General features: G+C 46.5%; 1 protein-coding gene and 1 long non-coding RNA gene across 19 annotated transcripts in view; one reads left to right on the top strand and one right to left on the bottom strand.

The window, feature by feature from the left end:
• LOC123648940 (olfactory receptor 2T6-like) overlaps nt 1–23,076 on the bottom strand; it is a 54,446-nt gene extending 31,370 nt beyond the window's left edge. For 5 of the 12 annotated variants that reach the window (XR_006738827.1, XR_006738828.1, XR_006738829.1 and 2 more), the window contains exons 1-7: nt 22,880–23,076; nt 19,887–19,945; nt 19,292–19,389; nt 11,929–12,061; nt 11,405–11,536; nt 9,479–9,613; nt 9,290–9,367 (exon numbers count right to left, since the gene is read on the bottom strand). The gene's annotated coding sequence lies outside the window, so the exon portion shown is untranslated. The remainder of the gene's footprint in view (nt 1–9,289; nt 9,368–9,478; nt 9,614–11,404; nt 11,537–11,928; nt 12,062–19,291; nt 19,390–19,886; nt 19,946–22,879) is intronic. The other 7 variants (XM_045566874.1, XM_045566876.1, XM_045566877.1 and 4 more) reach the window with 3 other exon arrangements.
• Nucleotides 23,077–23,220: 144 nt separating this feature from the next.
• Nucleotides 23,221–26,062, top strand: part of LOC123648941 — a 97,827-nt gene continuing 94,985 nt past the window's right edge. For 2 of the 7 annotated variants that reach the window (XR_006738838.1, XR_006738831.1), the window contains exon 1: nt 23,222–23,465. This is a non-coding gene — a long non-coding RNA (uncharacterized LOC123648941). Of the gene's footprint in view, nt 23,466–26,062 lie in introns of all 7 variants that reach the window. The other 5 variants (XR_006738834.1, XR_006738835.1, XR_006738832.1 and 2 more) reach the window with 3 other exon arrangements.

The following is a 26,062-nucleotide window of genomic DNA, read 5'->3' as shown; positions in this document are numbered from 1 at the left end:
GTGTCCTGCACGGACACACGGATGCAGTGCACGGTGAGGAGCAGCCGGCACAGGCTTCAGAGTCAGTGTTTAGGAGCTTCCTGACACAAAGGGTGCCTTGTTCCCCTGTACCAGACCTACTGTGGTGTTTTCTAGAATAAGCTGTATTATAGAAAGTACCTAGAGCAGTCAGTTTCACAGACACAAAAGGTAAAATGGTAGTTTCTAGAAGCTGGAGGGCGGGGATTACATGGTCGTTCTCTAGTGGGTGTAAAAATGGCCCGGAGATGGGTGTCACGCGGTGCGGCTGGACTTAACACGCTTCACCATGTGTCTGCCATAGCAACTTTTATAGTAGGTGTGCTGCACTGCAATTAAAACTTACAACAAACTAAAGTCACCAAGTTCCTTAAAAAGCATAGGGTTATTCTGTCTATATGACCACACTGAGACCACAATAGCCAAAATGTTTTCTCGCAAATCAAACCTCAATTAGATTTTGTTTTCCAGATTTCTACCTAAAGGGTTTTGATTCTGTGCATCTGCTTCAACGTGGGAGAAGCTTCTGACTCCTAAAATCCCTTTTAGGAAACGGCTGCCCAAGGCCAGGTCTGGCCACACGTGCCTTACCTCCCGGGTGTGCCCCTGCTGGCAAGCCCTTTCCCGGGCTCTGCAGGGGCAGCTGTGTAACCAGCCAGGCCCCGAGGAGCCTGGCAGGAGACTGGAGAGCTGGAGGGGGCAGGGGACGAAATGAGATCCTGAGGGTGGCGGCAGGGCCAGAGGGACTGAGACAGGGGATGGGCGGCCTGAGTGAGATCTACCCCACAGGTGACACCGCGGGAATGCCGCCGCCTGGACAGCAGAAGGTCCTGGAGACACCAGGGGCCACAGGGCACCGAGGGTGTGGACAGGACTGAGCAGGTCGGGGGCTGGCCCTCACAGAGCTGCACTGCAGACACGGCCCAGTTTCACAGGGACCCTGTGCACGAGGGCCAGGCTGGGAGGGAGGCAGGAAGGGCAAGGGCCAGGAGGGTGTCCCAGGAGGGAGCGGCCACCCAGGGGGTGGGACGGGGGGCGCGGGTGCCAGGGAAGGGGAAGCCTCCTCACACCCCACCCCTGGCACAGATGCCAGGATTGACATCGCCTAAGAAGTATCAGCTATATTCAAATGCACGCACATCACGATGTAATAATTTTGCTGTAGGAAGAAGAGCAGCCTGGCTTTTTATAATTTTTCTTTTCAAATAATTATACTTTGATGGGCTTTTATGTTTTTTGTTTGTACTTTGGTTTCCTTTTAATAACCTAAAGGATTTTCTTGGTGCTGTTTTTTTCCAGGCTTCTCATGTGGCCCTAAGACCTCCAGGAAGCTGAGGAGCAGTCGCCTCTGGGCCATGGAGCTCCCCCGATAAAACGGCCCCACGCTCCGCTGCTGCCACCGTGCACACCCTCTGGGAGGTCTCGTCAGGTCCTGTCACGTCGGCTGCCCCCAGATGCTGCTGGGCCTCAAATGCAGCCCCAAAGCCACACGCCCACCGCCACCCAGCCGCCGTCCCTGGAAGGAGCCTCACGCTCTCCAGGTGGAAACTGTTCAAACTGGTTCAAACTGTTACCTTGTAACCTCCTGTGGGAGTTTCAGGTGCAGATGGCCTGTTAGTGCACATTGTCACCTCCCGGCCTTCCCAGACGCATATAAATAGCAATAAAGGGATAAAAGGAGCTATCGACCCACAACAGACAGAATGGGAGGAAACATCCACAGGGAAGGAAACTGCAGACGTATTTAGAAGGCAGAAGGCTGATGAGGCAGGGAGGTGGAGACCAGAAAACAAAAGGCAAAGGGGCAGGGTGAGGGCAGAGCCAGGCCGCGCACATCCACGGAGCGCACAGGACGCCAGGGCAGAGCGCGTGAAGCGGAGAATGGAAAATGGGCTTTGCTGGGGATGCTGCAGTTGTCCCACTCGCAGCCCAGCAGCCAGGCTCAAGCACGTCCCGCACAGGATGCTGAGGGATGATTCCTGGAGAAATGGGGCAGGCAGAGGGCCCGGAGGCGCCAGGGCAGAGGCGGGGCTGAAACCACCAAGGAGAATCTAAGAAAGGGAGGTTGAACCCCTCCCTGGCCAGCTCCCACCCCCACAGACACCGCATTCTCACCCCAGGTTTGGCGTCTGGGGATGGAGTGTCCTCTCTGGAAAAACAATGGGACAGTGCTAAAGACCCCACACAGTGCCATGTGAGGGACCGCTAAGGAAAGAGCCAGGGAGTCAGTCTTCGCACTCTGCTACCGACCAGTCGTCCCTACCCTGCCACGCTGAGCGGCCACCTGCTTCAGAGCCGCAGTCCCTCGGCCTCCGGCCAGGGCCCCTGCGCACGCCACCTGGGCACTGACCGAGCAGGGCGAGCCAATGGCTGGGTGGGCTGTGTGCGCACGAGTCTGGCCTCCTGCACCCTGCGGAGAGGTGGCGGCACGAGGGAGGCGATGCCCCCTGCTCCCCCTAAGCTGAGAAGGGAATGCCAGGGGAAAGCCAGGAGTCAGAGGCAGCCCTAGGGCAGAGCCAGCACGTAAGGAGAGTCATCTAGGAGCCGATGGTGAAGACGGCCTTGGGCCAGACACTGAGGCTCAGACAGGAGAAATGAAACCACGGAGGGAGCTAAAGACATACCAGAGCAGGCAGGCGAACAGAAGTTTGCTGCCATGGAAACCCCAAAGGACGAGTTGCAGAAAGGGAATGACTTGTTTCCAGCTACCATCAAGCTGGACCCTTCGTTGGCCGCTCTACCTGCCGGGAGAGCCACTGTCATCGCCAAGCTGCAGGGGCCAGCGCTGCCGTCCCACCGCGTGCGGTGCCTGCGCTCAGCCCACCTCCCCGGCTGCAGGGACCGCAAGCGACGCGGCCTGGGAGCCTGCCCTGGCTATAACCCGGACTGGGTGAGGACGCAGTCAGTGCAGAGAGAGGCTCACGCCAGAGCTAAGCAACGCAGAACTCAGGAGAAGGAGGATCAGAACTGTGGGGAAGAGCAGGTGCAGGACAGGCCAGAGTGGCGAAGCCTCAGGACGCCCCAGGGCCTGGAGGGAGGAGCAGACGGCAGGGTGCACCTGTGGGTTCAGGACCCACTCGGTTATTCCAGAAAAAGCCCTGAACCAAAGGGTGAGGCAGCGTGGCCGGGAGTAGCAGAAATGCCTTGGCTCCACGAAATCCTCAGCAAAACATTTCCTGCAGAAACACAGGTTCCGCACATAGCGGTGACCTTGCAGGGCACGTCCCACATCCCAGCAAGCATGACAATTTATCAGGGACCCCAAGGGCTGTGAGCCTCATCGACCAATCTTCAGCCAAATTTGGAGGGCAAACCTAATGCCTTTTTGACAAACAGGACCGCGCACTCCAAAATGCAAATAACTTTATAGACATCGTCATGATTCAAACCAGGTGCCTTTGACCTCATTTTAAATGATAGTCTCTAAAACTTTCATTGTAATCCCTACCTCTCGGCCTCAGTGTATTGCAAATATTTCATGGTAATTTGCGATTACTCTTCTCTGACTTTTAAACTGGTTATCTGTGTTCACTAGGTCTTAGTGGATTCTGCGCTGCTAGGGCAACAACCACGACAGGGCAATGAATAAAAATCAGGCTTTGGCTCAGGTTTGTGGAGGGGGGAAGCCAGGACTGAGGAGCCCCATCTGCTGAAGGCCATCCTGGGGCCTCAGCCCGTGGTGGGAGGAGGAGCCCTGGGGCAGGGCGGGAGCCACGGTGGGACTCATCTCTCTGTCAGGATCCTGCTCCCACAGGGACCCCCTGCGCCCTGCTGACTGACTCATCCACTCATAGGGCACAGCCCTCCTGCCCCAACCACTTCTTAAAGGGCCTGCGTCTCAGCACTGCCACACTGGGGATGAGTTCCCAACACGTAAAATCTGGGGGACACGTTTAAACCATAGCAGCCTAAAGAGGCTGACCACTGAGGAATTCCGAGCGCAGTGAAGGGAAGGTGGGAGTGTTTATTTCCCCCCTCATGCCCAGGCAGTCTGCCAGCTCCCGACCTGTTGGAAGGCAGGTCTGCCATCACCAGTGCAGGTGCCGAGCCCTGTGTGATTGAGAGCGCTTTGGGAACAGAGTCCGGGGCTGCCAACCTACACAGGGTCCTTCCTCCCACCCCCTGCCACTGGCCCAAGCGGGGGCCACAGCAGCATGTGGCTCACACACCCCTTGTGTGGCTCCACCCTGCCTAGGGAGCCACAGCGCTTCAGTCTCCTTGTCAGGGGATCCCGCACAAACACCCTCAGCACCTGCTTGGGCTGTGGACCCACAAAGGAATAGGGGAAGCTCAGGAGAGCAGAATGTTCCTTGGCATTCTGACCCCAGGGGATGGGGAAGGGCCAGCAATGCTTTCTGTGACAAAGGAAAGAGGAGCACCGAGTCTCCTGTGCCTTGGAGCCCCTGGCTCAGGGTCCAAACTTGGTGGCAGTGGAGACACAGGTGCAGCGCAGAGTCCAGGACAAAAGCAGCACCGGAACCCGGGAAGGTCACAGACACAGGGACTTCCTCACCTGCAAGCAGGCAGTGCTGCAGACAGAGCTGTAACCATGGGCCTGGTGCTGCCTGAGGGCTGGTGGAGCTGTGGGCATGAGCGTGGGGCTGCACCAGGGCAGATGGAGCTGTCGGCATGGGTGTGGGGCTGCACCAGGGCAGATGGAGCTGTCGGCATGGGCGTGGGGCTGCACCAGGGCAGATGGAGATGTCGGCATGGGCGTGGGGCTGCACCAGGACAGATGGAGATGTCTGCATGGGCGTGGGGCTCCACCAGGGCAGATGGAGCTGTCGGCATGGGCGTGGGGCTGCACCAGGGCAGATGGAGCTGTCGGCATGGGCGTGGGGCTGCACCAGGGCAGATGGAGCTGTCTGCATGGGCGTGGGGCTGCACCAGGGCAGATGGAGCTGTCTGCATGGGCGTGGGGCTGCACCAGGGCAGATGGAGCTGTCTGCATGGGCGTGGGGCTGCACCAGGGCAGGTTGAGCTGTCGGCATGCACGTGGGGCTGCACCAGGGCAGATGGAGCTGTCGGCATGCACATGGGGCTGCAGAAGGGCCGGTTCTGGGCTCAGAGTGGGCTGCGTCCCCACAGGGTCCCCATGTCCAGGCTTGCAGCACTGTGTCTCATGTCCCTCCCATGGTGCTCAGGCAGCTTTTCTGCAGCTGCCTTGACCAGGGAGCCTCAGCCCTTGGGTCTCTCCATCGCTGGATCCTCAGCCAACTTCCCACAGCAGCCACGCAGACCACAGCAGCCTTAGAGCACTGGTGGGGCTCAGAGGAACTGCTGGACTCCCAGAGCTTAGGCGTTCGGGGCAGGCCACTTCCACCTGAGAGGGGACTGCAGCATGCCCCAGGGTCCCTCAGGACAAAGAAGACAGAAGTAAACTCTGCCTTGTCCCTCCCCGCTACCCCACTGGCCCCCCATACCTGCCAAGGTGCCACCATTCCTGCTCAGGGCAGGCCAGGGTTCCACCTGGGATGACCCAGCCAGGGCACCTGGGAGCAGCTGCTGCTCCTCTGACAGCTTGCCTGCCCCACCCAGGCTTGCTCGGAGAGGGGCTCAGGCCTCTCCTTTAAAAAGCCACAGCAAGCATTTAACAAGCTAAGGTCACAGCCCAAGGAATTAGAAAAATAGGAACATACCAAAGCAAAGAGAAGACAAGACATATCAAAGATCAGAGCAGAGCCAAACTGAAACCACAAAACACGAAGGATCAATGAAAGGAAGAGGTGGTTCTTTGAGAAGATTAACGCTACAAATAGACCACTGGCTAGATTAACTGAGAAAGCAGAGAGAGGATTCAAACACGCTCAATCGGAAACGAACAAGCAGACATCACAACCGATGCCACAGAAATGTAAGAGATCATCTGAGGCTGCTGCGAACACCTCTACGTGCACAAAGTAGGAAATCCAGACCAAACGGATTTATTCCTGGAAACGTACAACCCCTAGGTTCAGTCAGGAAGAAACAGAAATCCTGAACAGAACAATAAGGAATAGCAAGATCGAATCAGTAAAAAAAAATCTCCCAACTAAAACAGCCCAGGACTGGAGGTATTCACAGCTGAATTCTACCAGAACTACAACGAAGAACCGGTACCAGTTCTACTGAAGGTATTTCAAAAAGTTGAGAAGGAGATGGAATCCTCCCTAAGTTACTCTACGAAGCCAGTATCACCCTGACACCAAAGCCAGGAAAGGACACAACAAGAAAGGAAAAATGCCAATGAAGACCCCTGATGACCATTGTTCCAGACTTTGCTGGGTGCTCACCTTCACTGGTCAACTCTCTCTCATTTCTCTACTGCCTTGCAACACCTGCGGGTAACCGCTCAGACGAGGAGGCCACACACGATGCAATTTGCTGTCTGCGCGTGAAATGAATGACAGACGCCCAGGCAGAACCACGGATGGAATCTGAAGGAAGGGACGACTGGCCACTGCCCAGCATGACTCCTGTATCGATGTAGTGATTTGTGGACTGAAGAGCCAGCAGAGAGTGTTTCCACTTCATGCAGCTTTGGTAACTGAAAACAGTGCTGTTGAGACATTGTTGTTGTTGCACTAGACCTTGACAACTGACATTTACGCCTATTTGAATCATGGAAGCAAGAACTGTCTGTACCCTGCAGTGGGAACTGCGGTTCCTATCTATTTTTCCATGCATTAAATGATACTTTAAAGCAACACAAAGGGACAATACTGCCTGCACCCAGATCAAAATTTATTTTCAGTGCTGAATTGGGAGAGGAAGTGATGTAATTGAGTTCTGCACAGGGTATCTCTGCAACTAACAAAAGTGATTCCATTTGTAAACCTTTGCTCTATAATCCTAAAGAGAAAGGTAGGAAGGAAGACAGGAAGGAAGAGAGGGAGAAGAGACATAGTTTTCAAATCCTTTAAATGCACTTTGCATTCATGACTTGCTTTTGGCCTTACCAGTATGAATAGTGTCAACTGTGTTCTCTCTGTTAATACTTTCTGTATGTTCCAGGCACAATTTGAAGTCTCCAGCTGCTTCTAGGCTCACTATTTGAATTGCTAGACATTTTCCCTGTTCACTAATATTGTACAGATTGTAAAAACAGGTCAGAGTAAAATATTTTTGTCTACTGAAATATGATTTGTATTACCAGACTTTTGCTAGCTGGAATTAGTTTACAAAAACTAAATTCATTCTTTCTGTTCCAGAAACTCACTATCCTATGAAATGAGAGCTATCCTGTTTAGGTACCAATGATGCTATGAGAAAGAAGAAAATATTGGAATAAATTATTCTTTCTGCCTAAGAATACTCTACAGTTTCCAGGTGTTTCCAGCTTCCTTAAAAGTGAAGTATGGTTTCTAAACTGGAATGTGGAGACAGAGGGAAGGTACCTGGCTCACCACCCGCCAACGCGGAGAAAGGCCAACTCCGCGTGGCCTGGACAGCCACGTGCCACCTGGGCAGAGCTTTCAGCCGGCATCTCAGCACCTCTCAGATATGGACAACTAGGGCTCACCAAACATTTAAAAAAAAAAAAAATCCAACCCGAGAAAATACACCTAACAAAGGGCATATGAGAGGATTGTTAGATACAGGATGATTGGAGTATATCAGCCTCATCTCCTGATTATGTAGCAGGCAATGCTCTAAGCATTGCTCATGTATTAACTCAATGCTGCAAAGGATCCAACGAGGCAGATACTATGCTTTGCCGTAGAGATGAAAAAGCACAAACAGTCAACTGAACTCAGGGCAAACAGCAAGAAAGCAACAGAGCCGGGCCCAGAGTCCACGGGCTTAACGTCTGGAAGACGCACACCCCTGCTCAACGTGGAGAAGGGACGTCACAATGCATGGGCTGAGGAAACAGGACGACAGGAACAGAAGGAGACTTCTTTACAAGATAAAAACCATAATCATATCATGAGAGATGTGATAAGATATTATATCTAGAGAATGAGTAAAGTGACGTGAAAAAGGACCAATCAGCGACAAACTCCTGGGGGCATACGCTGAAATCAAAGCTAGAACATCATTAATAAAATGATGAGAAGAAACAATCGAAGAAATCTTTCTCCAAAATAAAACTAAAATACAAATTTACAAGTTATCAGTGGAGAGAAGAGGCTGAACATTTGACTAACAGAAATGCCAGAATCAGAACAAAGGATGCTGGGGAGGGGGTTATTCAATAAAATCTCCCAGATTGAAAGGACTCTGTCTAAAGTTTTTCTTTTTAAGACTTGTGGGAAAATACATCAGTGAATCTTGCTAGTTAGGGACACAGTCAGGGTTGGTGGGACGGTCTGTGTGGGTATCCTGGGTGCAGGACAGGGCTGAGAATGGCAAGAGTGTCTTCTGGCAGGTGGGAAATCTTTCCCCTGTACTCACTCAGTGACCCACGCCCTTCTCAAAAGCACGACGCAGGGACAGGGGCATAAGGCATGGCAGCTGTCTGCATGAGGCAGCTCCCTGCAGACTGGACAGACCTGAGTTGGGGTCAGGGGCTGGGTGAGGGCTGCAAAAGCTCCGGCCTGTGAGGTTGTCACAGCCACAGAGACACAAAGAGAAGCTAAGGCAGAAGGTGAGGAGGCGTTCATGGAAGCTGATCCGGAGGGGAAAAGGCGCTGTGCGTGGGAGGACGCAGACCCTTCCAACGTAGGGAAACCTCCCGTGACAGGGGAAGGCTGCCTGCCATCAGACGGCCAGTGGTAGGTACCAGCCAGTGGCACTGTCCTAGGGGGTAGACAGAGCAATGGGGTGAGAATATAGCGTCCATTTATACATATAACTTGGAATACTTTAACCTTCCACCATAATGAAATTATATCATGTGACCATAGAAGTTATCGGGCTTTTGCTGCAGTCGCAATTGCTAATAGGTAGTTTTTTGTTTGTTTTATCTTGTTTCGTGGTTACCACACATATATGTGGAAATAGAACCTCTGCTATTCATGAAATCTTTATAAAGTCATTGACTAACTTAGTGATGAGGGCTGAAAATATTCCCCGTGAGCTAAATTCTGCCTTAAAGTGTGTTTATGATGAGCACTTTAGGCTTTCTAAACAAACTGAAACTTACAAAAAGAGCACTGTACATTGCTTTGGGTGTGGTTTGGTTTCTAATGAGAAAAATAATCTGAAAAACCTGAAGAAAATAGTGTTCCATTTTCATTAAAAAAATCCTGTTATTATTCTTACTGTTTACCTCAAAGCTTTCAAATTTTCATTTGTAATTTAAAACATATGTTCACAAAAAGTGAGAAGCAAATTTCAATTTACTTACCAAATCATCACAAATTTCAGGGTCAAGGCGGAATTCGGTCGGCCTCCTGTCTTGACGTATCTGTGTCTTCAGACAACACTAAGGGTAAAATTAATAAACACATTGAAAACAAAGTGGAACACAATTACGATAGTTGTTCATTCCCTCTCATGAGGGCTGTAATAGCACAGAAACTTGGTCAACACAAACCTTTTACTCATTATCTGCAGAGTAGGACTTTTCAGTTTGTCTTATGAGGTTCGCACACACTCTGGGCATGTCATGTGATCAGGTGGGAAAATGGCAACGACGAGGCTCCGAAATCTCAGCAAGCACAGGAGGTCACTTTAAGACAAGGAGTACAGAATTATCTCTAAGCCAGACAGGACGCAACAATCTGCATAGAAATTATATCTTTCGTAATCCGTGACTCTGAAAATTAGACATTACCCTACACATGAAGAAACAGATACTGCAGAGTTAATTTTCTCTAAAGTGACAAATTCATCTTGCCCAAAACGAGCACTCAGATTCTTGAGACACTCTTGTTCCTTTCATGACCCTTCTCCTCTTCACTTCGGATGTCTAATCTGAGATCACACACTGTCTCATCTGTCCCTTTGTCCCCGAGCCATGTAATAATGTTACTTTCCCCCCTGTTATTCCCAATTATATGCAGTGTATACTTCAGGACACGAAATGTGGAGGGTGGCTCAGGGTGAAAACCGGTGCGGTTAAGACCGAATGGATCTGCATTTGCTGTCTCCTGAGAGTCCTGAGGGGCTGCACCCTCAGCACAGGACGACCCGGCTGTCACTTCTCACAGCAGGTGCTGAGATACGTATTCAGGTTTGCATGTTTTTAATGAATCAGTCAGACCCAATTTCACTTACACTCTCATCAACCTTCATTTGATGTCTATGGATTTGCCTTCTGGAATTCAACCTCTACTTCCTTTCCACAGTGTCTGCACCATATTATTCCAAATGCCATGACTGCTTCCGTGTCAGGGTTTGCATATCCAACAAGGAAAACTACAGGAAACCTGTGATGGTTAATTGCACGTGTCAGCATGACTGTGACAAGGAATACCCAGGGAGGTGGGAAAACAGTATTTCTGAGTGCACCTGTGAGGGTGTGTCCAGAGCAGATTAGTGCTTGAACCCACAGACTGAGTAAGGAGTTTCCCTCACCAGTGTAGGTGGCCGCTTCCAACACATTCATGGTGTCAATAGAACAGAAAGGAGGACGAAGGGTGAGTTCACCATTTGACCTCCAACAGGCATTTTCTCCTGCCCACAGACATGAGTGCCTTTGGTTCTCAGGCCCTTGGACTAGAACGAGGATTTAGACCAGCGCTTTCTCTGATCCTCAGGCCTGCGTGCTTTGGAATCTAGTCCTGTATAATTGGATCCCCTGGGCCTCCAGAATGCAGATGGTAGACCGTGGGATTTCTCAGCCTCCACTAGTGCATCAAGCTCCCTCTCATAATAAATCTCTTCAAAGTGTCTATACATACCTCCATAACTGTATCCACATTTCTGTCTATCTCTCTAACTGGTTCTCTTTGCCTGGAGAACCTTGAGAAATACAATAGTCAATTATGCTGCAATTACAGATAAACAATTGACTTTCAGTGTAACTATGCAGCATGTGCATACTTGCTTGTAATACTTGCGTGAACTGAGAGAAAATGACAATAAATTTATTTACCTGAAATTCACATTTGACCGTTTTATATTTTATCTGGCAACAGCAAAAAGGAGCATAAATATAATGTTCACTGGCAAACATAAATATATACATGGGTATAGAATTCTGTACGGACCTATAGATACCATGGCTTTAGCCCAGTGGGTCCCATTTGCTCTTCTGACCTCTGGAAGTATAAGAAAGTCATGTATGTGTGTTCACACGTCTTTATGGCAGTTTGTTGCAAAAGCAATAGGAAACAAATAGAAAACTAGAATATTGTGCTATCCCATGAGTATAGTATTAATAAACTTGTTAACATTAATGCGGTCCTTTCTACTTCTGTGTGGAAAAAAAAGCCTGTCTTGAGTTCCACACCCAAAGAGGTGAGCCGCAGAGAGTGACGTGCACTGCAGGTGTGTCTGCAGGCAGGAGCAGGCTCACCTGTAGCGGAGAACTCTCCGGGGCCGACATGCTTCTCTATCCTCCTGTGGCGTCTCACACCTGGCAAGCCTTATTGCCGAAGTCTGTGAGCCCATCGTGTGGGGCTCCTGACCGCAGGCCCTGGCCACTCTCCTCCTCGGGAGGAGGATGCGGGAAGATGAACTTGTGGGACACACATGCGTGTGCATCTTCATGGAACGGGCCACTGGTCATGCCAGGTCTCTCTCACGGGTGCTGCCTGCCTGTCTCTGCATCTCCAGGTGGGGAGGGGAGCCAAGCCCTGTGTGGAGCAGAGCGGCCCCACTCGCCACCAACACTGTACCTAGAAACACTGCGCTTCAAAAATGAGTCAGAAATAATTTCCCAGACCAACAAAATCTGAGTCAATTCACATCCTCTAGACTTGCCCTAGAAGAAACACTAAAGGGAGTCAGTTATTGACATTGAAAAATAAAATGATGGTATAGACACCAACACAAAACCATGTGCAAACAGACAGTTCACTGGCAAAGATAAATACATACCTGAATGTAGAATTCTATACTGTCATAAAGATGCTGGGTGATCTCTCTGTTTCTGTAGGTCTTCTGTTAATTTCCCATCCACAATTTGTAGTTTCCAGGAGACAGTGCTGCACGTCTTCTGCCAGATTTATCCCTAATGTTTAAAACATTTAGATGCTATGTTTACAAAAATCTATTCGGTTTCCATTTATTGCAAGTATATAGAAAATCAGTGTATTTTTGTTTATTGACCTTATATCTTGTAGTCTTGCAAAATCACGTAGTGGTTCTACCAGCTTCGTTCTAGATTGCACCGACTGTCTACATCACAGGGGTGCCTTTTTGTGCCTGCATCACTGCCCGTCTGCAGTGCACGGTGTTGGAGAGAAACACCGAGCGGAGACGCCGTGATCCCGGCATTACAAGGAAAGGGCACTTAGTTACTTAGCAGTAAGTAGGTTTTCACAGGTGGAGGAAGTTCCCTTCTATTTCCAGTTTGCTGAATTTTGAACAGGAATCGATGTCGGACTTTGTCAGACGCTTTTGCTCTGTCTACTGAGAGAATTCCATGGTTTTTCCTTTTTAATTTTTTAATACGCTGAATTGCATGGTTTGATTTTTAGAATGTTAAACAAATTTTTCATTCCCAGGATGAACTCTTCTTCGTTTCCTATATCCTCAATTTGCTACAATTTTCTTTCACAATTTCTGCATCTATGGCCATTTGTTCATCGATATGTATTTTTCTTTCCTTGTTATATCTCTGTAATGTTCTTTTGGCATCAGTGTAATGTTAGTCTCATCAAATGAGTTTGGAATTAAATGAAATTTTCTTGAGTTGAACATTTTGTGTAGAATTGGATTTATTTATGTATATTCAAAACACTACAGGGGTACAGACGTTGAGGTTACATATATTGCCTTTGCACCGCCCAAGTCAGAGCTACAAGCCCATCTGCGGACGGTGCACACCGCACACACTGGGTGTGAATTTACCCATCCCTTCCTCCCCCCGTTCCTGTCAGACTTCTGATAAATGCTACTTCCATATGTGCGCAGAAGTGTTGATCAATTTGTACCAATTTGATGGTGAGTACATGTGGTGTTTGTTTTTTTGCATTCTGGTGATACTGCACTTAGAAGAATGGGTTCCAGCTCTATCCAGGATAATACAAGAGGTGTTAGTTCAGCATGGTTTGTTATGGCTGAGTGGTACTCCATGGTACAGATGTAGCACATTTTATTAACCCACTCATGTATTGATGGGCATGTGGAATAATTTGACAGAACTTACTGGTTAAGCTATAAAGGCATGGAGTTACTGTGGAGGGATGGTGAGGAATGATTTAACCATAAGTTTAATTTCTTAAATAGATCTAGGGCTATTCTAAGCTACAAATTAATTCTTGAGTGAGCTTCAGTAATATGTGTCTTCCAGCATATATGTTCATTGTATGTAAGTTGTGGACGTTATCAGCACAAAACTGTGCATAATTGTATTGGGGTTCTGGAGAGAAAGAGAACAAATAGAAGTGACGGGTATGTGTGTGTGTGTGTGAGTGTGTGTATAGATGTGGGTAAGGGAGGGAGAGAGATATTTATTACAAGAAATTTGTTCACACAATTATGGATGAGAGAAGTCCCAAGATGTGCACTCAGCAAGCTGGAGACCCAGCAGAGCCCATGGCGTTCCCCCAGGCTGAGTCCAGAGGCCTGAGACCCAGCAGAGCCCATGGTGTAACCCCAGGGTGAGTACAGAGGCCTGAGACCCAGCAGAGCCCATGGCGTACCCCGAGGCCGAGTCCAGGAGCCTGAGACCAGAGAGAGCCCATGGCATACCCCCAGGCCGAGTCCAGGGGCCTGAGACCAGAGAGAGCCCATGGCGTACCCCCAGGCCGAGTCCAGGGGCCTGAGACCCAGGAGAGCCCATGGCGTGAGTTCAAGTGTGAAAGCTGGCAGGCTCGAGACCCAAGAAGAGCTGGTGTTTCCGATGGAGTCCAAAGGCAGAAAAAGATCCCTTCTCAAGGTCAAGGAAGTCAGTCAGGAGGAGGTTTCTCTTACGCGTGGCAGGGGAAATGGGCTGGTATCAGCTGCTCTGTCCTGCTCAGGTCAGCAGCTCATTGGGAGCACCCACCCACATCATGGAAGGCCACTTGCCCTACCAGTCCACAAGCATGTATGCTAATCTCATCTGCAAACACTGTCGCGGACACACCCAGTAAAATGCATTACCAAATATCTGGGTGCCCCACGGCCCAGCCAAGTTGACACATACAGTAACTATCACAATAACAGCCACTTGTCTTTGAAATATATCTACAGACTCTGTAGTTGTATCACATTCTCATTCCTGAAATTGTGTCTTTACTCCTTTTCCCCCCTGATTCGTAGGGCTTGAGGTTTGGCAATTTTATGGATCTTCTCAAAGGACCAGCTTTTGGGTTCATTGATTTCTTTGCTGTTTCTCTGTCTTCCATTTTGTTGATTTCTACACAAATGTTTATTATTTTCCTTCTTTTCCTTAGTTTGCGTTCCATTTGATCTTGTATTTCTACGGTGTTAAGGAGGAAGCTGAGGTCCCTGATTTGAAACCTTTATTTTTCTTAAACTTACTCAGTTAATGTCATAAATTTACCCTAAGGAGTGCTATAGCAGCATCACACAAGTTTTGATCAGTGGCATTTTTGTTTTCATTCTGGTAAAAATACTTTCTAATTTCACTTTTGATATCTTCTCTGATCAAGGAATTTTCAAATATTTGAGGATTTTCCCAATATCTTCATGATATTAATTTCTACCTTAATTCCACTGAGGTTAGAGAGCAAACTTTGACTTTAATCCTTTCTATGTTGAAACGTATTGTGTAGCCCCAAATGAGGCACATCTTGGTCAATAATCCATGCACACCTCCAAAGAAAGGGGAGGTGTTCTGTTGTTGAGTGAAGTGTTCTATAAAATTAATTTCAGTCACAGGGTTGGTTTCACGTTTCAGGTCTACTGTATCTACACTGACTCTCTGTCTTCCTTTTCTGGCATTAATTGAGAAAGGGATACTGACACTTTTGACTACAATTGTAAATCTATTTCCCTTTTTGGTCATATCAGCTTTTGTTTCATGTATTTTAAAGATGTTATCAGGTACACAGCATTTAGAATTATATGTATTCCCGATGCATTTTATGTTATTATTATGACATCAGTTTCTTTACCCTGATAAGCTCTGTTCTCTAATAAAGTGTGATATTAATAGAGCCATACCATCGCTTTTGATTATCACCATCTTTGCTTTTCATTATGTTTTTCCCACTCTTTTCCTTTTAACTTCTTTGCCTGTTTATATTTAACATGTGTTTCTTACACATATTAAAAATCTTTTCCTTTTAACTTATTTGCATGTTTATATTTAATATGTGTTTCTTACAGGCAGTGTATGGTTACGGTTTCTATAACCCAATCTGACAATCTCTACCTTTAATGGCACTGTTTAGGCTATTTACATTTAATATAAATACTGCTATGTTTCCATTTAATCTGTCACCTTGCTATTTGTTTTCTGTGTTTCACGTGATCTAGGTACAAAATTATAGTCACAGATTTCAACGTCCCTCCCTCAATAAATGATCACGCAGGTGGACAGAGATTCAGTAAGGTTCTAGCAGGCCTGAACTCAGGTCATTCTTTCTCCGTGTATTTTCAATGATTTGTATGATTCCTTTTTAACCCCTTTACTGTCCTGGTTTTTTGTTCATTAAAAGCTATGGCACTGATAGCTACAAACATACACAATTATCTTTAAATAAATCTACTTAGATTCTTTGAGAAATGTACAATTTTCAAATTTTATATTTTCAAGAGCAATATTCCCTTCCAAAATTTACTGCATTTTCAATTTTAATAAGATAGCGAGTTATATTTACTGCATGTATAGTGCTATTTCTTTCAAAGAAAGTAGTTAAAATTTCTTTAAAGATTAGAAACCTAAAATAAAGCCAGAGTCAATAACTTTTAAGATGCTATTGTTTTGCCTTATATTGCAATTGATGGAAAAGACAATGAATCTCCTTGCAAAAATAGTCACATAATTGGACAAAGCTAAAATTTCAAATGGAAATACTTTAGTATTCATAATTAAATTTGCAGTATCTTATTCAAGTTAAAAAAAAAAAAAAACACCCTCTACTGTCATTTTACTGTTTGCCCCAGTGTTTATAGTGCACATTTTAAACTGAATATTGGTCTACTTCAAGGAGCATTCGTACCACTTCACACGACTTCCAAGAACTTTACAACACTATTCTTTTCTCCCATTCTTTGTGCTGTTGTCGGTGTATATTTTAGACCACAAACTTTATACCTCCACAGTACATTGTTTTTATTTTCCTACGAAAAGTCAATTACCTTTCACGTGGAATCTCTAAAAATAACAAAAGATTTTTTATGCTATCCACATACTTAGCATCAATTGCCCTTTCCGTCACTTCCTCATTTTCATTTTGTGTCCTTTTCTTTACACATGAAGGACTTTATCGCTGCTAGAAATACACGCCTGCTGGTGACCAATTCTTTCATCCTTGCTTTTCTGTATGTCTCAAGAAGTTTTTATTTCACACTTATTTTTCAAAAGTGTTCACTGGGTGCAGAATTCTAGTTTTTTTTTCTTTTTTTCTTTCAGCACTTTAAAGATGTCATTTCACTGTCTTCTGGTTTATACAGTGTTTTATATGACGTATGCTATTCTTTTTCCATTCTGTATAGAATGAGATCTTTTCCCTCTGTTTTTATTGATACATAACAGCTGTACATATTCTGGGAGTGCCCGTGATACTCTGGTACGTGCACACAATGTGTAAGAATCAAATCAACATAATTGGGATAGATATCTATCACCTCAAACTAATACATTAATGTTGAGAACATTCCAGATCTTCTCTTCTAGGTATTTTGTACTTTTTAATGCATTAGTGTTAACTGTGGTCATCCTTCTGTACTGTTGAACACCAGATCGTATTTCTTCTACCCAACTGTATTTGCGTATCCATGAACCAAACTCTCTTCACGCTTCCTTCCGTTTGTAAGATTTGCTCTTTATTACTGGCTTTAAGGAATTTCATTATTATGTACCTTGGTGTCATTTTTTTTCACGTTTCTTAGAGTTGGTTGACCTTTGTGGATATGTTGGTGTATAATTTTATTCACATTCAGAAAATCCTAGCCATTATTTTTTCAAATATCCTCTCCATTCTCCCCTTCTGGGACCCTAATTACATGCATGCGAGGCTGACTGAAGTTGTCCCACAACTGACTGATGTTCTTTTCATGTTTTTAATAGATTTTTTATTTAGAGCAATTTGGGTTTTTTTTTGTTTCATTTTGAATAATTTCTATTGCTATGTCTTCAAGTTCACTAATCTTTTATTCTGTATTGTCTAGTCTACTGTTAATTCTGTTCAATACACTTTTCACCTCTAAAAAATAAATGTATCTTTCATATATCTTTTATGTCTCCACTCACGTCTTCGTAAACTTTTTCTTGAACATGTGGAATATAGTTGTGGTAACTGTCTAAATGTCATTGCCCAGTGATTCTATCACTATTATTTGGGGGGCAGTGGTTTCAGTTGATTAAATTTTCTTCATATGGGTTGTGTTTTTCAGTTGTTTTATTTTTTAATCAGATGTCAGTAATTGTGAGTTTTATACCTCGTTGGGTGCAGGGCAGTTTTATCTCCCTGTAATCTTGGACTTTGCTCTGGGATGAAACGAAATTACTTGAAGGCAGCCGTTTCCCTTGAGGCTGCCATCTCACACTCGCCTGTCTGGGCCAGGGAAGCCTTCAGTGAAGGGCTAAGTGGAGAGGCAACGCCCTCCCGAGGGATTCACCCGATAAGCTGTGAATTACCAGGTTTTCCTTCTGTGGCTGGGAAAACAAACTAGTTCTGGAAGTATGTCAACTCTGAGGATTGTTTTCTCCACACTTTCTGGGTCTTTCCTGGGCTCAGGTATTTTACTCACAAGAATACACTCAGCAGCACTTAGCTGGAAACTCAAGGGGGGACCCCTGTAGGGCCCGAGGTGCTCCCGCGTCTTCCCTCCCCATTACTCTGCCCTGTCAGTTTACACACCGAGTCCTCCTGTGCCTCCACATTTTGTCTCCACAACTCGGGCAGACCACTGGGCTCTGCCTGGATGTCTGAAACCAGAAACCAGCCTTTCATATATTTTCTCTGGGTTTGGCTTCAGGCAAGAAGGTAAATCTGGTTCCTGCAATTCCATCTTGGTTGAAGCATGCAGTGCTCCTCAGTCCATTTTCCAACTAGCCAATTCATGAGAACATAATGTTCTGCGTTTTAAAATATTAAGATCCTGCCAATGAGAACTGTGCCCACCTAATTAGCAGCACCTTCTCCATGTCCCATCCCAGCAGCGCCACAGATCCTCCGAGTACGAGGCAGTGAAAAGGACAGGTACTGAGGTGACGAAGGAAGGAAGAGACTGCTGTATCTGCACCCAGTGAAGACCCTATTCTGTTTTCACAACAAAAGAGAGACTAAACATAAAATACAGGGCAGACGATTTTCAGGGATAACCTTCTGCTGTTTCATTTATACTATTTTCCATGATTGCACAGGCATTCTAAAGATATCCTAAAAAAAACTTGTATTTTGGGGTAAGTGTTATGAACTGATAAAGGCATTTCTAAATATTATATATAATTTTAAAATTTCTATTATTATTCATTTTAACTTGCTCATTAAACTAAATTACTACAGCACAGAATATAACTTTTAAGCTTCACCTTGAGATACGTGATTTATCTTGTTACTTGAAGCACAACGATAAATAAAACCACTTCTATTTTACTCACAAAAATATACTGAGAGCCTAGGACAATACCTGACCTGTGACAGGCACTACATAACTATTTACAGAGTGAGTGGATTGTACACCTGAAAAGTCAAATATCTTCGCAACATTCACAAAGAATGCAAATGCTGACAATCTGCTGTGTGTGTGAGACCTTCTAGACATTTTCTATGCATACACGATCAAACAATGTACCTGCCTGGTATAAAAAAGCCATATACTTTTTAAATAACAATATAAAATCATACAAATATCTGTATTTCACTCTTGCCTAGTTAATATATTGTGGCAATTTTAGCCCTACATATAATTGCATAGAAATGTTACGACTAAATCCATTTTAGTCATAACAGAATTATTATGACTAAATCCAGCTTATGAATATTTTAGCTTCATTTTACTGTGATGTCAGGTTACTGTTGAAACATATTCTTCTAATACTCCAGTCAACTGACATACAGATCCTAGAAGGGAATTCATAATATTGTCTGTGTAAATGTTAAAGTCATCGAAGCACTACCTTGGTGGTGGGCAGTCCGTCATTTTTCGCATCTTGTGCATGGTTCCAATTCCCTGTCACCTGGTGAGACTGTAAAACGATTTCTTCTGGAAACAACACTTTTAAAACAAGAAAAGAGCATAGATGTCACTAAAAAGCTAAATATGAATAGACGCAACCTACATATTTATGGCTGATCCTAAAGTAATCCATATTCCAATCCATTCCTTTGTGAACCCCCTTCTATTGTATTTCTAAATTATAGAATTATGCCAGCACTGCATATTCTTTGCCACAAAGCCTTGTCTTGTCTATTTGTAAGTACACACATCTCACTTGTCTGTTTGTAAGGAGAAACGTAAATTGCATTACAAGGGACAAGCAGAGCACAATGAATTTATTTTCAATTATTTAAGCATGCGATGTTTAGTTGCTGTGTAAGCTGAAATTGAAGGAAAATACTGAAACTCTCCAATAGAAAATTAAAAACGTGGATATCACATAGTTTTACTTCTAATATTATGATTGTTGAGGATGTGTTCTACTCAAAATTTAACATGAAGCCTATAAAAATACACTGGGAAAATGTAACACCATCATTCTGCAAACATAATACCTTGTACGCTTAAGCGGATGGCATGTTCAAGGCCAAAGTGGCACCACCTGCTTACGGTCCTGCCAGAAAGGAAACAACATAAAATAAGTAACCTCACATTTACAACTATTGAGGCTACCATACATAATGGAAATTTGATTATATAATCTTTAAATCAATACAATAATGTTAACATTTACAAAATACTTTTAAATAAGGACCATATCAGATGTCAGGTCTTACAAGGTCCCAAAGGTACTATTCGGAAATCTGAAAAACTAAGGAGTCACTTTACTATTTGTATCTAAACAAAACAAAAAAATAGAATGTTCATTAAAAAATTTAATAGATATGCCCCATGTACCAGGATAGGAATAACTCCATCCTTTCTGGGAATATTTCTGTTCTAATATACAAAGTGGACAAGTAAAAAAATACATAGCCTATGAAGGATGAGTAAAATGTTAATATTAAAGCATCAACAGAAAAGTCATTTTGAGCCAGGAACGGTGGCATGCCCCCAGAGTCCCAGCTACTCAGGATGCTGGGGCAGAAGGATCACTTGAGCCCAGGAGTTGGAGGCTGTAGTGTGCCATGATCTCACTTGTGAACAGCCACTGCACTCCATCCTGGGCAACACGGCAAGACCCCATCTCTTGAAAAAAATAAATAAATTTGATGGTAAGTATTCACCACCCTGAAATTCACTGGAACAAAAAAAAACAAAGAGAGCAACATACGAAAAATAAAAGTCCATCTTCAATGAAACAAGAGGACCTAAAACACAAATGATGAAAAATATCTGTTAAAGAGAATCTGGGATCCAACAATCAAAGGTACAAGAGCTGATTCACCTTCTCAGAGCTTGAACCAGATACAGATTTCCGGAAAATTCAGATCTGGGGGCCTGTTGGGCCACCTGACCATTCTCTATTGGCTCACGAGGCGCATGGCGGACTGCATGAGGTCTCTCTGCGGGCCATCTCCACCGGGCAGAATCCCAGCGGAGCGTGTGCTCCAGCCATGCCACTCCCAGGTGCGTGCATGTCAGCTTGCCTCCAGAGAAGCCCACCTGAGGGGCACTTTCACAGGCACGGAAGCGCTGGGCAACTCCACTCTGTTCCCGCAGTATGACCTTCCGGGAACACGATAAACTCCACCAAAGAGGAATATTGGGGAAAAAATCACCCTAGGACCTAGCAAAATTGACTCAAAGAAAGAAAAACACTTAGAGGAGATGAATTGAAGAGAAAACCCGAGGAAGCTCAGGCACAGCCTGTCCTGCCCGGGCTTCCCCAGCCCGGGTTCTCACGCCAGGGAGAAATGGTCGTCTGATGCTCTCCAGCTGCTCCACAGCAGGGAGAGCGGAGGGCTGCGTTCACCATCTTTTTCAAAGTTACCATGACGAAGACTCCAAAAGTGTGGCAAAGATAGCACCAAGCAAACAGGAAACCCACATCAATCTGCAAACCACTATCTTACCTCCTCATAACAGTGAAAAACTTGAATAAAATACTTGCCAATGAATTCCAAAACACAGGAAGAGGAATTCACCAACATTTTTTTAAAAATTTATTTTTTATTCTGGGTATACAAGGAAGGCTTGTTATGAAGTTATCCAGCTGAAACACTTCACCATATTAATAGATTGAAGAAAAAAAGAGTTCTCTCAAGAAATGCTGATGAGGCAATGAAGAAAGCTTCAACATCAATATCTCAAAAACGACATGGTGCATAATCCCCAACCCCATGATGATTAATCCAGAGAACATCAAGATAGGAAGCAGTAAAATACTGGCGGGGTGAGGACAAGAAACCAGAGCGATGCAGTGCTGCGCCGCTGCAGTCCCGGCTACCTGGGAGGCTGAGATGGGAGCAACGCTTGAGCCCAGCAGGTCAGGGCGGCAGGGGTTGTGACCTCACCGCCCACTCCAGCCAGGGTCGGGGAAGACTGAGACCCACCTGAAACAAACAAAGGAAATACGACAAGGATGCAAAGAAGTATAAAATCAGGACAGAAAAATATGAGAGATGATGGACACGAAACAATAATTCTGAAGGGGCACCAAGAAGGGAAAGAAAACCTTCCTACGTACCACCTGCTGTTCAAGAGGAAGACTCAATCGGGCACAGATGCCAATTCTCCCTGTATTTTAACATAACTGTACAAAGATGTACTTGACAAAAGAAAGGCCTCGCACCAGCGTCCTCAACGTCCACCATAAGAAACTGGAGGCCGGGCGTAGTGGCTCCCACCTGCCATCCCAACACTCTCGGAGGCCGAGGAGGGAGGATCGCTTTAGCTCAAGAGCTGGAAAGCAGCCTGAACGAGAATGACACCCTGTGTTTCTCTACTAAAGATAGAAAAAAAATTAGCCGGAGGACTAAAAATGGAAGAAGAAGAAAAAAAAAAAAAAAGCCGAGTGTGGTGGCAGGCGCCTGTAGTCCTAGGCACTGGGAAGGCTGAGGCAGGAGGATCTCTACAGCCAAGGAGTTTGAGGTTGCAGTCAGCTAGGCTGATGCCACACAGTCTAGCCCAGGTAACAAACCCAGGCTGTACCAAAAAAAAAAAAAAAAAATTAGAAGAAGAAATAACAGATGAAAACCAAAATAAGCAGGAGAAATAAAATAATACAGATCAGAGAAAGAATCAAGGAAACATAACGCTGCTAGGGCGCGTGGGTGGAGGCCAGGGCATGTGGGGGGCGATGAATCCTGGCTGGCAGCCCTGGAGGGCGACAGGCAGCAGTGGGTGGCGCTGGGGCTGATCCAGGGTCCAGGTTCAGGTCTGGGACTGCGGTTGGAGGCGGAGCCGGCGCCGGAGCAGGGTCAGGGGGTTGCGGCACGTGGGCCACCGCGTCTGCTGCTGGGGGTGCGCGTGTGGCAACGCCGCCCCCGTCCTGGGCGACGCGCTCTAGCCCCGCGTCCGGCTGTCCGGGTCACACAGCCCTGCCCTGACGCTCCAACCTCCCAGAAGTACCAGGTCACAGCCCGCCTGCTCCCGCCACAGTCACCGTGCCGCCCCAGCCTACGCAGCCGCAGCCGGCGGCCGTCCCGCCACGCCCCTCTTCGCCGCCAGAACACGCCCTGCCGGGCCGCCCGCCCGCGAAAGCTCCGCCCACAGACCAGCCGCCGGGCGGACGCCCCTCCCCCTAGCGCATGCGCCGACGGACGCCACAGGCGGCCCCCTCCAAGGGCTAGAGGAGGAAGCCCTGGCGACGACCTGCTTGTCGGAGAGCGTGGCAGGCTCAGGCGCAGGCAGGCGCGGGGATGCCGACCCCACTGGCCCAGGGCGGCAGGAGGCAGGCGCAGCGCGGCCGTTGGGGGCGCGGCTGCGTGCTGGCTCCGTCTGCGGCGGGGCTGGCGGACCCCGCGGCGACGCGCCCTGCTGCTGCTCGCGGCCGCGCTAGGGGGCGGCTTCTGCAGGACGGCGGACGCCCCGGAGGAGGAGGGGGAGCCGGCAGCTCACCTAAGCAACCGCGTGGCCGGGGGCGGGCGGGGCGGCCTGCGCGTGCCGGGCCTGGACACCCCCGTGCGCCCTGCGCCCGCCCTGCCGCACAGCTGCCTTGGCCCCGGGGACAGCCTCCTGGAGCGGCTCAGGTAGGCTCAGACCAGGCCCCTCTGGGTGGGAAGCAGGGGGCGGGCAGGGGCCTCTGAAGGGCCGCGGGCGCGTCGCCTTTGCCTAAGGCAGGTTCCCCCCAAGGACGGCTGTGCAGCTGCTGAGACCTCCCAAATCCTGACTACTCTTCCTACACTTATGTATTTGAAACGAGGGAAAATAGCGTTCATTGGTCTTTCTAACAAGCTTGCTGGTTCGCGGAGCTTTGGTAGAACATGCACAGTTTGAGAGATGCCAGTGTCATCTGTTGCTTTTCAACCCCAAAACTGAAACATGTCTTTCCTTGATCCTCTCTCTTCCTCTTCCCAGCATAAACTTAAAGCTTTTTAACTATACATACCATTTCGCATGATTGTGGACATTTGTCTTCTTTTAGGTCTGTACTGCCTTGGAGTCATTCTTCCTTAATTCTACTTTGTATTTTTACCTGTGCCAATGTGAAAAGGCATCTCTACATATTTTCCCCTTTCTTCTGTCATCATATCATTTGCAGTTGTGTGCCTAGAAAGTGCTGAGAATTAAAATTCCAACGATCTTAAGTCTTCCTTTCACAATGTAATGGAAACATGCTCCTCCTTTCTTTAAATTGTTTGTGAGCCTGTCTTCCCAAAGTCCAGGATATAAGTGTGATTCTGGCAGAGCACCCTTCCCTGGTGCTCAGAACTACAGGGGTGCTTCCTTCCAAGGTTGCTGATACTTTGTCTCAATTCCTCCTATTGGGGAATTGAATTCATGGTAGTGGTTCCCTGGTTGCTTTTTCTAGCCTCTAATAAGACAAAATTCTCTACAAGAAAAGCCAGTAACAGCATCAGAAATAGAGGTGTTTGTTGAACCCTGCACAGTAAAGGCCTTCTGTATCCCAGTGTGCTAATACCTGAATAACTGGCTTTGTAATTTCAAGCAGATCACTTAATTGATTCTGCTCTTGTCTGTAAAATAGTGGCATTCAAGGACAGCTTGAGCTCCGGCTGCATGCACCACTGAGATTCCATGCCTGTAATGTAACCTGGGTACCTGAGGTTTCTCCTGTGTCTGAGAAGTCACAGGGAAGGTGCATGGAGGACTCGGGGGACAGTGGCTGCAGCACTGGTTCTCCAGCTGTCCCTGAGTGGCTGAGGGCATGCGCTGCTCCTGGCCAGACTTGCCTCCCAAGACCTGAACCTCTTCCAGTGCCATGTTTGTTGAGACATTCCCCAATATTCTGAGGCTGCTTCTGCTGGTATTGATGGTGCTAAAACAAGATAATAATAAACAGTGCATGTTATTGACTCCCCAGATGCTAATATAAGTAACAACAATTTATGCTGCACCCTAACCTGTGTCAGGCACTCAGAGGTCTATATATGCGTGTGTGTTCTGGCATTTAACACTCTAGCAGCTCTCTTGAGTAACAGTGATTACTGTCTCTATTTTTACAAATGGCAGCAGGCAAGAAGTGATTAAGGACCCTGTCCAGGGTTACACAGTGGCAGGAGAAGAGCTAGGAGTCAAACCCAGGCAGTCAGGCTCTGGAGTCAGGGCTCTCCCCACTGCATCCACCGCTTGTGCCCCTCAGAGAAGCCTGGGCTGTGTGCTTTCTAAACCCTACCTTGCAAGCACGCCGTTGCCTGGCAGCATTCTCCACGTCTCAAATCCAGCCCATTGGGCTCCTGTCCCTGGTGGATGCTTGTGCACTCTCCCTTCCTCTGGTAGGGCTTAACTGTGTTGCTTCTGTGGCCAGTATAACTTCTTTGTTTACCCGTCGCAGGTGACGCTAAGTCAAAAACTCTAGAGTGTCGTGACAAGGTACTGCAGTGATTATGACATGGCTGGTGATTTGATCTACTTCTCCAGTGAGGCTGTGACAGTCAAAGTGCTTCTTTTTGTCAGGAAGTTGTTCCAGGTGTGAAAAAAAACTAAGTGTCAAATGGACTAAAAACAGTCATGGTAAGGTCTGGGTTCATTTGGGAACCGTCTCCCTTCCACCTTGGGGATCCATGTTGCCTTTCTCATGTTTGGTTAACCTCTCAGACGTGACCCAGCCAAGGGGGAGAGAGTGGAATATACCTTCGAGGGGGTACTTTTGTTCTTTATAATGATTTCTGCTTTAAAATCAATGGTGGACATTGCAAATCATTCAGACTGTGTAGAAATTTATGATGCAAAAATTTGAGTTTGTTTGTAAATTTGTGCTATGGAGAAAACTGTTAACAGTTCTATATCTGTTCTTCTAACGTTTTTAAGATAGTTAAAAATGATAATCATTGGGCCCTTTGTTATCCAATTAGCAAAGATAATTACTGGACTCTATTCACTAACTTCCTTTTTCATGAGAGAATAGTATTTTTATAGTGTAAATTGATGGAAAGAGAGTTGCCAGGTCAAAGATGCCCAGATTTAACAATTCAGTGGTTATTGTTAAAATAACATCTGACAATGTATACTCTCAGGAACAGAGGGATTGGCTATTAACCAGTGTTGAAAAGGGCATGGATATTACCTATGTTTGAAATATTTACCAATCTAATCCATGAAAAGTGATCTCAAATTTTAAGGCTTGTACATGAACGTTTCACATTGTTTTCCTATGAATTATTTT

This window comes from Lemur catta, chromosome 13 (assembly GCF_020740605.2).
Source record: "Lemur catta isolate mLemCat1 chromosome 13, mLemCat1.pri, whole genome shotgun sequence".
Classification (NCBI taxonomy): domain Eukaryota; kingdom Metazoa; phylum Chordata; class Mammalia; order Primates; family Lemuridae; genus Lemur; species Lemur catta.
The sequence above is the reverse complement of the archived record's forward strand: the minus strand, read 5'-3'. Positions and strand labels throughout refer to the sequence as shown.